Here is a 14,185-nt window from a genome sequence, read left to right on the forward strand (position 1 = left end):
GCTTAGGTTTTATTTTTCATTTTGTAGCAGAAGTAAGAGCCTTATTTAATTTCCACCATGGAAGAAAATAGAAAATTACTACAAATTCTGTAAGCAAAGCCAAAATGTTTCCAAGTTAAATATTAATCTTAAGATTCGAACTTTTGACCAAATACGTATGTAAATATGTATATTTGGATATGTTTTGATTTGCTTATATGTACAATACATGTACATACATACAATGTGTCTGTATGTTTCTATTCGAAAGTAGATAATGTGCTTAAATACAAATAAAATGATTTATTATACCCGTTTATCGATCAAATGTGGAATCTGAAAATAATACGTTACTTTGCTGTTTTTGTATTGGATGCCAATCTTTTACTGTGTGTACAAAGGTTTTCGTTTCATTCAAAACAAGAAATTTGAAAACAACAAATTCCAATTTACAAACAAGTATACATATTTGTGCGCAAATTAAAATTGCATTGATAACATTGTAACTGATAAAAAGTATACTAGCTCACGACTTTTACTTGGATCACTTTCATTTATTATATAGCGCTGCCAGTATCCTTCTGATTCTCTCTCTTGAAGGATCTTCTACAAAGGTTTGTAACGACCCTGTTTTGGGAGGCGGTATAGCTCGCCGTGGTCAGGGTTCGTGACAGATATTTATATTTATTCCTCTATAGATCGGTTTACCTCCCTTTCCCCAATAATGACACAGATGGGTAAAACTAGAGACGTGTATTTCAAAGTAATCGTATAATCGTGTAGTTGTGTGTAGATGCGTCGGGACTGCTTGTTCTGTCGATTCGGCGCTTCGGAAGAGCCGAGTGATGGACTGCTTGCTGTCGGCGCTGCGAATGGGCCGAGTGGTGAACTGCTTGATGTGAGTGTCGGCGCTGCGGATGGGCCGAGTGGTAAACTGCTTGCTGTGAGTGTCGGCGCTGCGGATGGGCCGAGTGATGAACTGCTTGCTGCGAGTGTCGGCGCTGCGGATGGGCCGAGTGATGGACTGCTTGCTGTCGGCGCTGCGAATGGGCCGAGTTATGAACTGCTTCGTCGTGCGTACGTCGGGTCGAAGTGTTCTGGGTCGTTGGGAAAGATCTACTTGGTTTCTAGTGGGATTCGGGAATGTAGGGCATCGTTAGTTTCGGTCTGCCGGGCATCGTTAGGTTCGAACTGCCGTTTCTACATCCGTTTCGTTTCCGGGTCGGGAGCCGGAAACGTGACTTCTGGGGATCCCGATCTCGATAACTTGTTATCGGGTCACGAAATATAGCGATGGTAGTCGACTATCGGTATATTAGTGTGACCGATTTAATGTTTTTGGGCGCGCGTTTTAAAAGTGCGCGATTTTGGCGCGTGTTTTGAATGTGGTGTAGCGTAGGGAGAATAAAAGATCATTGTGTTGTTTTTTGGAATGTTCTTTTATTATTTGTGACGCTGGGTCGTCACAGGTTGTTTACACAAAGGTTTTCAAAAAACGCCCAAATAAGAAATAAGAAAGTCCTGACAACCCAATTTCCTAACTCTAAACTAATATTAAGCGAACGAGCAAAAAGTCGTATACAATACAGTTTTACAAAGCGTTGGGGCTGAGATGGGTGAAATATTTTTTTTGGATGCACCTGGAGGGACAGGTAAAACCTTCTTGACAAACTTATTGTTGGCATTTGATGGTTTAGAAGTCTCCTATAAATCGGTCGACTCTGTTCCTGATGCTGATAGCGCTGTTCATTACCCTATTGAATTTTTAAATTCTTTGAATCCTCCAGGAATTCCTCAGCATAATCTGTCTCTTAGGATTGGAGCACCCGTAATGTTATTGCGAAATTTAAGTCCCCCAAAGTTATGCAATGGGACACGATTGCAGATAAAAGGTCTTCATAAGAATGTAATCGAAGCAACAGTATTTACGGGGTGCGCGAAGGGGGAAACAGTGTTTATACCCAGGATACCATTAATACCATCCAGTCTACCGTTTCAGTTTAAAAGGCTACAATTCCCTCTAAAAGTTTGCTTTGCAATAACTATAAATAAATCGCAGGGGCAGACTTTGAAGCTGGCTGGACTAGATCTTAGAGAAGATTGCTTCTCTCATGGACAATTTTATGTCACATGCTCTAGAGTTATCTCTGCCAGTAGCCTTATTATTCTCGCTCCTGAAGGATCTTCTAAAAATGTTGTTTACACAGAGGTTTTAAAGTAATCATATTAATTAACATTATTAAACCTAGAAAGTTTCAATGGAATATGTCTAATTAGAGTTACCTCATTAAAAAACGCACCAATTTCTCTACCTCAGGGGTGGTGTGGAAATGGGAAAGTCTTGACAACAGTACTCAAAACTAATTTTAAGCGAACGAAGTCGCGCCGGGTACAGCTAGTTATGTAATAAAATAGGAGAAAACAAGAAAGGAAAGCTTACTTAGGGCGGAGCCGATGTTGATATACCCTTGCAGATTGGTAAAAAATAAAACCCATAGAAAATCCAAACTTTAAAAACACCAAAGTTATGGCATTTCCGATCAATCAGTTTTAAGCGGGTATATGATATAGTCGGCCGATCCCGACCGTTCCGACTTATATACGTGCGTGCAAAGTTTCAATTCGATATCTTTAAAACTAGACTAGTTAGCGTAGAAACAGACAGACGGACATGCTTATATCAACTCAGGACTGGGTTGCACGCTTTTGACCAAATTATAATACCCTCTGCTAGGGTATGAAATTAAAAAGTAGATGTAATCCAAGAAGGAGCCATTTTTGTAAATGGAGATAATACAGTTAAAGACACTCGTTTAGATGGGTCATATTTAATAACTTTTAATGGCAGCACTAAAATTAATAATAAATACTACACTAATGTGGACAATAAGATATTGGAATACATCACTGCTCGAAAATATACTGACTTCTTAATATCCGAATATATTATGTCAAATGATTCGGAATTCTCATTCGATAAAATTAACGTATTAAATCCTTTTATTCAAATTAAACAGACTTAAGTACCAATTACATTAATATTGATCATATTCACATTTATATATTTAATTACCATGCTTTTATTTAAATACAGAAAATAATTAATATTTAAACCACGGCAATTCCATATTTAAATACGACCAGAAACTAATATCCACGACAAAGAAAATATCCTAGAAGAAAATGTCATTGTCGAATTGACTAATCAACTATGTATACAGATAAAAAAAAACGGGATAAAGTTAGCAAAAACAATCTGAAACGGTATCATTATCAGGCTAATCACGGATTTTCTTATTTATGGTACGAACGTACTTAAATTTTTCAATCCGGAAAATTCTTGTTTCAATCCCAACTATCTCAAAATTTTTAGTCCCGAAAATTCTTGATACAATCACGACTACTCTTAAAATATTTAATCCCGAAAATTCTTCTTTTAATCCCGACTACTCTTAAAATGTTTAATCTAGAAAATTCTTGATTTAATCCCAACTATTCTTAAAATGTTTAATCCTCAAATTCTTGATTTTATCCCAAAAAGTCTTAAAATTGTTAATTTTTGGTATATACATTTTATTTTGAAATGGTTTTATTTTTTAGTTTAGTTATAGGCTAAGAAATGGCTGCAAGGATTCTTTTTTTTAAATAGAACTTATTCACTAGTTCGTCTATCTTAGGGCGTATATTGTTCAGGGCCTCTATTTGAAGTACGAAAGACTCCTGGGAATCCGCAATCGTCAGTTTTTTTAATAATATCGATACAAGGAAGTCTTGGAGATCTGTAATGTAGAAATAACTTGTTTTAACAAATATATTTATTAATAACAATAATAATTACCTTTATTTGTAGACGACTTTGCTACTGCCAGTTGTTGTTTATAAAAGTCGTTACGAAGGTGGGTTGAGTAATGACTCAAAATTTTGACTTTGAATTCTTCCCACTTCGACAAAAGCAAATGACCTTTGCCAGGATAGAGCATTGGAAAGTCAATTTCAATCTGAAAATAAAAACCAATTTGAGAAACTTATTGAAACCTAAATAAATTAAAGTAATAACTGTATAGGCTGTATTTCGCGAGCGCTGAGACGAATGTAAAGCTGAAGAAAAAAAGCTATATATAACTGTAATTTCTGCATACATATGTATGTATGTATGTCTGTATGTACATACTCACATTTATATATATGTGGCATATGGCAACGCACTTGCGTATAGAAATACAGTACTGTACTTTTTTTCGTCTGCAGCTTTCCCTTCACATTCGACTCAGCGCTCGCTAAATACAGAACCTTATGCGATCGTGCTCTGACAAGCACGCGTGCGGCAGCTCAGTCGCGTATAAACATTTTTCGTACGCAACTTTTTCCAGAGCGTGCATATCCGTGCACGATCGCATAAAGCTGCAAAGCTGCAGAAGGTTGTAGAGTTTTTCCACGAAAAATTGTATGTACATATGTATGTACATATGTCGCAAATACAGAACTGTACTGTTCTTCGTATGTATTTATGTATGTACATACAAGGAAAAACTACAACCATAAACATATTTTTGACAGCACTTTTGAACTTCACATTCATGTACATATGTATGTATATGTAGATAACACGCAAATATTATAATTAATTTATTTTATGCATTTGCTCTCTGTCTGCCGGCCACACTTGCACATATGTACATGCATATACATATTCACATACACAACTCAGCTTAATATATAGTATATACATATACATATATATATATATTATATATGTACATAGTAAGTACTACTTACCGATTAGATAGTCGTGCACTTTTTCAAGTTCAAACTCCTTCAGCAGGTTTATCCGAAGTTTCACACATTTTTATTTTCACGTTCACTTTTCACTGTTGCTCTATCGACGTTCTCGACTCAATTGCCAAAATGTACGCACCGAGCATGGCATGGTACATTTAACTGAAGAACATAAGGTGGTCTTTTTAAGATAACTGCGCACTATTGAACTTGCTATCTCTTTCTTTCGCATGCCTCTCCAAATGCTTTGAGTTCCCAAGAATACCGAAGACTACCTTATATTGGAATACCATGCGAGAGAGATCAAACGAGAGAGAGATTGCTCTCGCTCTCAGCAAAAATTGACTTTTTAAGAATTTTTAAGCTTAAATCAAGAACGTTTCAGATTATTGTGGCATTTTAATCCCGAATCGGGATTTATTTAACCTTTTAATCCCGAAACGTGATTAAAAATTTCAAGAAAACGCGTTCTATATTCAATCAAAATATTCTTGATTTATTCAGGATATTTTTTTATCTGTGTACGTTCAATATATCCATCAGTTCCAATGAATCGGGACCATTCAAGTTAAAACAAGAGAGAACGCTATAGTCGGGTGCCCCGACTATCAGATACCCGTTACTCAGGTAAAGGGAGTGCGAGGGAGACGGAGATAGAAACTTTGATCACGCATAACTTTTTAACGAATGGTCCGATTTGAATAATTTCTTCTACATTTCGATAGGTATTAATAAACTCAATAAAACTGCATTTTTACTTTTCCGAAATATTTAAATTTTTAAAATCGTATATAAGCGATTGTGGGCGTTAAAGGGGGCGTGGCACCTTTTTGAAACAAACTTGCGCTGCGTAGGAACTCCTAGAATCTGCATGCATAATGCCAATCTTCTAGCTTTTATAGTTTCCGAGATCTCAGCGTTCATACGGACAGACAGACAGACGGACAGACGGACAGACGGACATGGCTATATCGACTAGGCTAGTGATCCTGATCAAGAATATATATACTTTATAGGGTCGGAAACGCTTCCTTCTAGCTGTTACATACTTTTGCACGAATACAATATACCCTTTTACTCTACGAGTAACGGGTATAATGAGGGGAGCTATATGACATATACTTACACTTACTTGCCCAATTTATAAACAACTTTGAGCCAAGAGCTCTTTTCAAATAACTCTGACTGGTCCCGAGATAAATACGTGGTCTTTCAAATTATTCCCACCCAGATAAGTTTCAGAAACTCCGCATCAAACGGATACTGTAAAGTCCGCTAATGTCAACACCAATAAAAATGTATCGAATAATGGAAATATCTTCAATGTTTTTAAGCATCGAAATCAAAAAATAGAATTTTAATAAACTTTGGTTCGTCGAAGTTTGATTCCATTCTTGTTGTATTATGTAGGCGTTAGTTGATTTCATAGGAGAGACCGTCTGTAGAAAATCTGTCCTCTATTTCTATTAGGAACAGCCAAGTATACGTCAATCCACCGTGGAGCCTTGGTAAATGTTCAAAATGCAGATAAAATTATAAAATACTTTCATTAATACCCTATAAATAATGGACAAAAATTTTAGATTTAAAAATATTTTATAAGCGACACAACATGGTCGCTATTTTCACAAATATTTTCACACAAATTTGGAACGTTTTTTTTATTGATTGCATATATACATGAGTGTGTCGAATTCGAATATTTGACTGCTGGTACTCCAAAAGAAAAATAACATACGGCTTGTAGGACCAAAGAGGGGAGTGGGGCGAATACATTTTCGCAAAATAAAGCAAAATAAAACGAATGATTCACTTTAAATGGATTAGCTCTTTAGTGGTATGTGCTGTGAGTGAAAAGGTTATAGCCATGAGTTACAAAGAGGCCAAAACTTTCTGATTATAAAATAATTAAAAACTATTTAACTTAACACAATCGAACAACATTAATTTAAATTATGACTTTATATTAAGAGTAATTATAATTTTGGAATCATAAGATGCAAGGTAGGACGGGTCCACGCTCGGCGGAATACGAATCAGAATAAGTTGCTTGTGCAACAAATGTAGTAGACGAGCCAATGCTCGAATACGGATCAAAAATTTTCAAAACAGAAATTTAGAACAAACAAAACTGTCAGACTAAACACAAAACATTTTGGGGAAAAAGTTCTTTGAAAATGTGTTACAAAGGACAAAGTTTAAAAACCAACTGTTAATTTACTCAAAACAAGAAAGGAAGCAAACTTTGGCAAGCCGAAGTTTATATGCCCTTGCAGTTATTACAAATCGACTAAATTTCGACTTCTATGCCTATATTACTATAAACAATGAAGCTATGACGATTTTGCGCTGCATTTTGCCATCGTTTCTATGACAGCTATATGATACTGTTGTCCGATTTTGACAAAACTAAAAGCGCAATTCTGATATTGTTAATATTTACTATATCTATATATTTTGATAAATAGAAAAACAGCAAAAAAACATTTTTCTTTAATTTTTTTTTTTTATTTTTCGATTGTTCCTATGGGAGCTATATAATATAGATGTAAAATTTTAATTTAATTAAGACAGTAAAATTAAAAACAACAAGGTTATTCTTTTTAAAATTTTGTTTTTCCGATTGTTCCTATGGGAGCTATACGTTCCGACTTATATAATACCTGCAACAAAAAGACAACTTTTTGGGAAAGTTTCAAGCAGAAACGAACGGACGGACGGACAGACGGACAGAGCTAGATCGACTCTCCTGGTGATGCTGATCAAGAATATATATACTTTTTAGGGCCAGAAATGTCTCCTCACTGGGTTGCAAACTTTTGACTGAAATTATAATACCCTCTGCAAGGGTATAAAAAGAACGTTTGGAATTCCGGTGCAGTTGGAAATCTTTATAAACCGTTTGGCTAGACATCTTAGCAAGCCACTGGGTCGTCCCCGGCTATGACCAAATCTGACTAATGACCGGCTTTGACCACATTCGATTTGCCCATAAATGGAGGTGCCATCACCCGCGTTTGTTACACCTTACAATACACGAAAACAAGGGCCATCATTGTGTGGCGTGATAAGCAACAAAAAAAAATGGAATCCCTGTTTAAGAAAATGATTTAGCTTCGGATTGTTGAGATTGATACTTTGTTATCTTATTTTCAATTTTATTTTGTATCTCGACTTCTGGTGAACCGATTTATCGAAAGCTTTTTCTAGACCTAGAACATTCTTTAACTTTTCCATATACGCTGTACAGATTAGTTTGAGAAAAATGTAAAAAAGTTTGGTAAAAGTAAAAAAGTTTTCCGATAAATGGCATTTTATATGTTTTAATAGGATGTTTCTTAAAGTGAATTCTAAATCATAAAATAGAAAAATAGTTTTAGTAACATTTTTAAGTGTACAATTCGCGGAAAGAGGTCAAGGCAACTCTTTGTCTATGTATGTATGTATATGTATAGCATTTTCAGCGAAAATAATTTTGTTTGCAACTCACTTATCAAGAGGCACGACCGCAGTGACAATTTCGAAAACTACTATGACTATTTGCAGTCGCAAAACTATAGTTATTTATATGTACTATAGATACTTATACGTATCAATAGCACTGCATGCATGTTACGATATGCGCTTTTAATTTAACAAATCATTCTGAACAATAGTGATGACTTGCTAAACAAAATTAAACCTTAATGTGGCCTTTTGTGAACTTGCGAGTTTCTTAATTAGGTGGGCCTGTTGGCCATACATACACATAAACACCTTTTCAATCGTGGTTACTACAGAAATCTCTATCGGTTTTTAGACGGGTTGATTAAAAATCCCTTGAATAATCCGTAGGTCATCTAAAAACACGAAGGATTATATTAATTCAATATTGGGTTCTATTGACTTTTTACAAGAAATTCAATTACCGTTTAATGCATTATTATAAACTTGAAAAAGAAAGGAAAGCTAACTTCGGGCGGAGCCGAAGTTGATATACCCTTGCAGAATATTCTGTAAATTATATTCTTCAAAATTATTCATATGATGCATTCTTAATACTTATAAAAAATCACAAATTCCTTAGTTTAAAAACACCAAAGTTAAGGCATTTCCAATCGTTCAGTTATTGTTGGAATATGACATTACTTCATACGATGAGAATATTGTATATGCAAAAGTATTCTGCTCACTACCGTGACTGGTTACACTAATATCGTTTTGGTTCCGATGAGCTGGTTCAGCTCTTACTTATTGCGTATAATTTGAAGTAGCAAGACGTGGATTAAGGAACTTAAAAATACATATCTAAAACTATACAAAAGTGAATTTAACTTGTTTAATAAATTGGTGGGAGACATAATATGTGCTGAGCACATATTACAAAATATAAGAAGACCGCACGACTACAAAAGGAAAAGCATAGAGTGTGGATTCTAAGAAGTACTGAGACGCTTGCTGGATTCTAAGAAGTTGTGAGACGCTTGCAGGAAATCACACACACATACATACGTTGTGTAATTTATTATAGGTTATGGGCCCAGGCACGCCATAACTGCAGCTAAGTAAAAATCATTTTGTTTAATATAAAAATTAAAATATGGAGAAAACCAATAAACGAAATATAAGGCCATTTGATGGAGAAAAATATTCCATCTGGAAATTTCGTATAAGGGCTTTGTTAAACGAAATAGATGTGTTGAAGGTTATAGACCAAGAAGAAGAAGAACAAGAAAATTTGGTTGAATGGCAGAAAAAGGAGAAATGCGAAAAAAGCGTGATTATTGAGTATTTAAGTGACTCTTTTTTAGGTTTTGCTAAAAGTGAAGATACTGCAAAGCAGGTTTTGCAAAATTTAGATTCAATCTATGAGAGGAAGAGTTTGGCCTCACAGTTGTCTACACGCAAGCAATTGCTATCTTTAAAACTTAAGAGTGATTCTCAGTTATTAAGCCATTTTAATTTGTTTGACGAACTCATTGCCGAATTGCTAGCATCAGGTGCTAAAGTTGAAGAAATGGACAAGGTTTCGCATTTACTGCTAACACTGCCATCTTCGTATGACGGCGTTATAACGGCAATAGAAACTTTAGCAGAAAATAATTTAACCTTGGCCTTTGTAAAAAATCGTCTGTTGGATCACGAGATCAAGCTAAAAAATAGTAGCAAAGATACCAGTCTAAAGGTTATGCAGGCTGTAAAAAGGACAGTAAGCCTCAATTTTCTTATAAGAAAAATAGCAAATTTCCAACAAATAGAGTCTCAAAATTCCAGAAAAAATGTTTTTATTGCGGCAAGACTGGTCACTTTAAAAAAGATTGCTTTGCTCTAAAAAGAGAAAAGGAGAAACATGGAAATGGCAAACAGGCGCAGATGACATCCACACAAAGTCAAGGAAATCATAATGGGATCGCATTTATGATGAGACGCGCAAATAGCCAAACAAACATTGGGTTTTTATTGGACTCGGGCGCATCAGACCATTTGGCCAACAATGAGAGTTTGTTTACAACTATCACTGAATTAAATGAACCTATTAAAATTTCTGTTGCCAAGAACGATGTTTTCATTTATGCAGTTAAGAAAGGAACAGTGAAGCTGTACACAAATTCAAATGAGAGAATTGAGCTTAAAGATGTCTTATACTGTCCTGATATCCCGGAAAACTTGATCTCAGTTAAAAAATGCAGGAGGCAGGTCTTACCATTGTATTTCACCCAGGAGGTGTAACTGTTAGAAAAGGTAAAATAATTGTAATGAATGGAAGTATATTTGGAAATGTTCCATTGGTTAAATTCTTTTCTAATAAACTAGCTTGTATTGCAAATGCAACTAAAAAGAATAATTATAGTTTGTGGCATGACAGGCTAGGTCATTTGAGTAAGGGAAAGTTTTTAGAAATTAAAACTAAAAATATGTTTGACGATACAGATTTGCTAAATAACATAAAACCAGAAAATGAGTTATGTAAAGCTTGTGTCAAGGGAAAGCAGGCGAGATTAAGTTTTAATAAATTTAAAAATAAGGACCACATAAATCGACCATTATTTGTTGTACATTCTGATGTGTGTGGTCCAATAACCCCATCTACTGTTGATCATAAGAATTATTATGTAGTTTTTATTGATGAGTATACGCATTATTGTGTAACTTACCTGTTGAGTCACTACACCTGTAAAAACCATAAGCGAAGTACCTCACCACCACATTTATTGATTGTCCACAAAGGACAGTATTAAATACTAAGCCACACGTTAATAAAAAAAAAAAAAAAAAACCTGTTGAGTTATAAGTCGGAAGTTTTCAGTGTATTTCAAGACTATGTAGCTAAAACGCATGCTTTGTTTAATTTAAATATGGTTAACCTTTATATTGATAATGGTAGGGAGTATCTTTCGAATGAAATGAAAGAGTTCTGTGTTCAAAAAGGCATTAGTTACCACTTGACAGTTCCACATGCTCCACAAAAAAATGGTGTATCCGAAAGGATGATTAGATCTATAAAGGAAAAAGCTCGAGCTTTAGTTATAGGAGGCAAGGCTCAGAAAACTTCCTGGGGTGAAGCGGTGCTAACAGCCACCTACCTTATTAATAGAAGCCCAACTAGTTCATTACATGAATGCAGAAAGACACCTTTTGAAATGTGGCACAACAAAGCCGTGCCTTAAGTACTTAAGAGTTTTTGGTTCGACAGTATACGTTCTCAATAAAACGAGAAAAAGGAAAATTTGATGACAAATCATGGAAAGGTATATTTGTCGGGTATAAACCAAATGGATATAAAGTATGGGATGTGGAGAATAACAAATTTGTTATTGCAAGAGATGTAGTGTTTGATGAATCAAACAGGATAATGTCTAGAGCTGTGGATGTTGATAACAACATGGAATTTCACAATCTTGAAAAAATATTGAACCTGCTTTTCAAGACTCTGGTCTTATTGAGAGTGAAAGGGTTCAGGGAAAATACTGATATGGTAATATCAGATGTGCAGCCTAGTGAAATGGAAAATGAAGTGGAGAATGAAGTGGAAAATGCCGATCCAGAGATATCTGGTGTTATATCTGAAGGTGAACCAAGTGACTCTGATACTCAAATTAGAAAAAGCAATAGACTAAAAGAAAAGCCAAAATTGTCATATAGAGATATGATTAAAAATTGTGTTATGCATGCGCAAACTTTAACAGGTAGTGCTCCAATATCTTTTGATGAAATTAATAATAGGAATGATAAAGAACAGTGGAGAGCAGCTATTGAAGATGAGCTTAATTCTCATGAAATTAACAAAACATGGTCACTGGTAGAAAGACCTGAAAACAAAAACATAGTCGATTGTAAATGGATATTTACAATAAAACAGAACGAGTTTGGTAGACCAGTAAAATATAAAGCCAGACTTGTAGCACGGGGATTTACACAGGAATATTTGATCGATTACGACGAAACATTTGCCCCTGTGGCTAGAATTTCAAGTTTCAGACTTATAATGTCTTTTTCAAACCAGTATAGTCTTAAAGTACATCATATGGATGTAAAAACTGCTTTTTTAAATGGAGATTTAAAAGAGGAAATATATATGAGAGTTCCTCAAGGACTGTCTTGTAATAGCAGTCATGTTTGTAAATTGAATAAAGCAATTTATGGTCTTAAGCAGGCGGCTAGATGTTGGTTTAAAGTGTTTGAAAAGGCTTTAAAAGATATTGGTTTTAAAAATTCACCTGTAGATAGATGTATATATATTTTGGATAAAGGGACTATTTTAAAAAATATATATGTTTTGTTATACGTAGATGACTTGGTTATTTGTACAGAAAACATTCTAACAATGAATAAATTTAAGTCATATTTAATGAGCAAGTTTCAAATGACAGATTTAATGGAAATTAAGTATTTTATTGGTATTAAAATAGACAGAAAAGAAAATGAAATGGAATTAAGCCAATCAGCTTATATTAAAAATATTTTATTAAAATTTAACATGGAGCAATGTAATTCTGTAAATTCACCACTTCCAAGTAAACTGAACTTTGAATTATTAGAATCTGATGAAAGAGACGATTCTCCGTGTCAAAGTTTGATTGGATGCCTTATGTATGTAATGCTATGTACAAGGCCAGATCTCAGTATATCTGTAAATCTTTTGAGTCGATATAGTCAGAAAAATAATAAAGAGCTTTGGCTATGCTTAAAAAGGGTATTAAGGTATCTGAAAGGGACTATCGACTTTAAGCTAACATTTACTAAAACTGAGAAGTATGACGACTTCTTTGTTGGATTTGTAGATTCAGATTGGGGTGGAAGTCAATTGGATAGGAGAAGTACAACAGGATATCTTTTTAAGATGTTTAAAACAAACCTGATTTGTTGGAGTACTAGAAAACAGAATTCAGTGGCAGCATCATCTACCGAAGCCGAATACATGGCATTGTTTGAGGCTGTTAGGGAAGCTCTATGGTTAAAATCTTTACTAGAAAGTTTGAACATAAATATAAAGCAACCTATTACAATTTTTGAAGATAATCAGGGCTGTATTAGTATTGCCAACAACCCCTCTTGCCACAAACGTTCAAAACATATAGACATCAAATATCATTTTTCACGTGAACAAGTTGAAAATAAACTAATAAAACTTGAGTATATTTCTACAGATCATCAACTGGCGGATATATTAACAAAACCACTGCCAGCTCCACGCTTCGCACAACTAAGACAGGGTCTTGGCTTAACCAATTGATGGATGCAGACGACGATTCAATTAATGTTTTATATACATACATAAAAGTTGAAGACTTAATTTAATTTATCATTTAAAGAATAATTTTTGAACCTATGTTATTGCCTTTAAAATCTGTTATAATTTCTATTATAAAGTTTGAAACAGAAGATACTTTTAATAACTTTAAAATTTTCAAATTTATAAGATTACTTACTGAAATTACTTTTAATTGTTTTGTATGTTAATTTTGCATCACATCATTTTGTCGATTTAAATATTCATTGTGCTTTATATTAATTTTAAGATTGACCTAATTGGGTTTTACTGGGTTTCCCCAATTCAAGCAACAAATGTTGGGTCAATGTGCACTCCCAGAGATATCTTGTCTTGCCAATTCAAATTTCAAATTCTTTCTTAAACTTTAAATTTATAATTCATGAGCATAAGACATTTGAGGAGGTGTGTTGAAATATGACATTACTTCATACGATGAGAATATTGTATATGCAAAAGTATTCTGCTCACTACCGTGACTGGTTACACTAATATCGTTTTGGTTCCGATGAGCTGGTTCAGCTCTTACATATTGCGTATAATTTGAAGTAGCAAGACGTGGATTAAGGAACTTAAAAATACATATCTAAAACTATACAAAAGTGAATTTAACTTGTTTAATAAATTGGTGGGAGACATAATATGTGCTGAGCACATATTACAAAAATATAAGAAGACCGC

The 14,185-nt window shown here is 34.4% G+C and overlaps 1 long non-coding RNA gene across 1 annotated transcript; it reads right to left on the reverse strand.

The window, feature by feature from the left end:
- Nucleotides 1-3,535: 3,535 nt before the first annotated feature.
- Nucleotides 3,536-4,860, reverse strand: LOC123037869. Its single transcript, XR_006417669.1, has 3 exons — nucleotides 4,756-4,860; nucleotides 3,818-3,977; nucleotides 3,536-3,758 (listed from the first exon to the last, which is right to left on the reverse strand). It is a non-coding gene; the product is annotated as an uncharacterized LOC123037869 (long non-coding RNA).
- Nucleotides 4,861-14,185: the final 9,325 nt, after the last annotated feature.

Source organism: Drosophila rhopaloa, unplaced genomic scaffold, assembly GCF_018152115.1.
Source record: "Drosophila rhopaloa isolate 14029-0021.01 unplaced genomic scaffold, ASM1815211v1 contig_202, whole genome shotgun sequence".
Taxonomy (NCBI): Eukaryota; Metazoa; Arthropoda; class Insecta; order Diptera; family Drosophilidae; genus Drosophila; species Drosophila rhopaloa.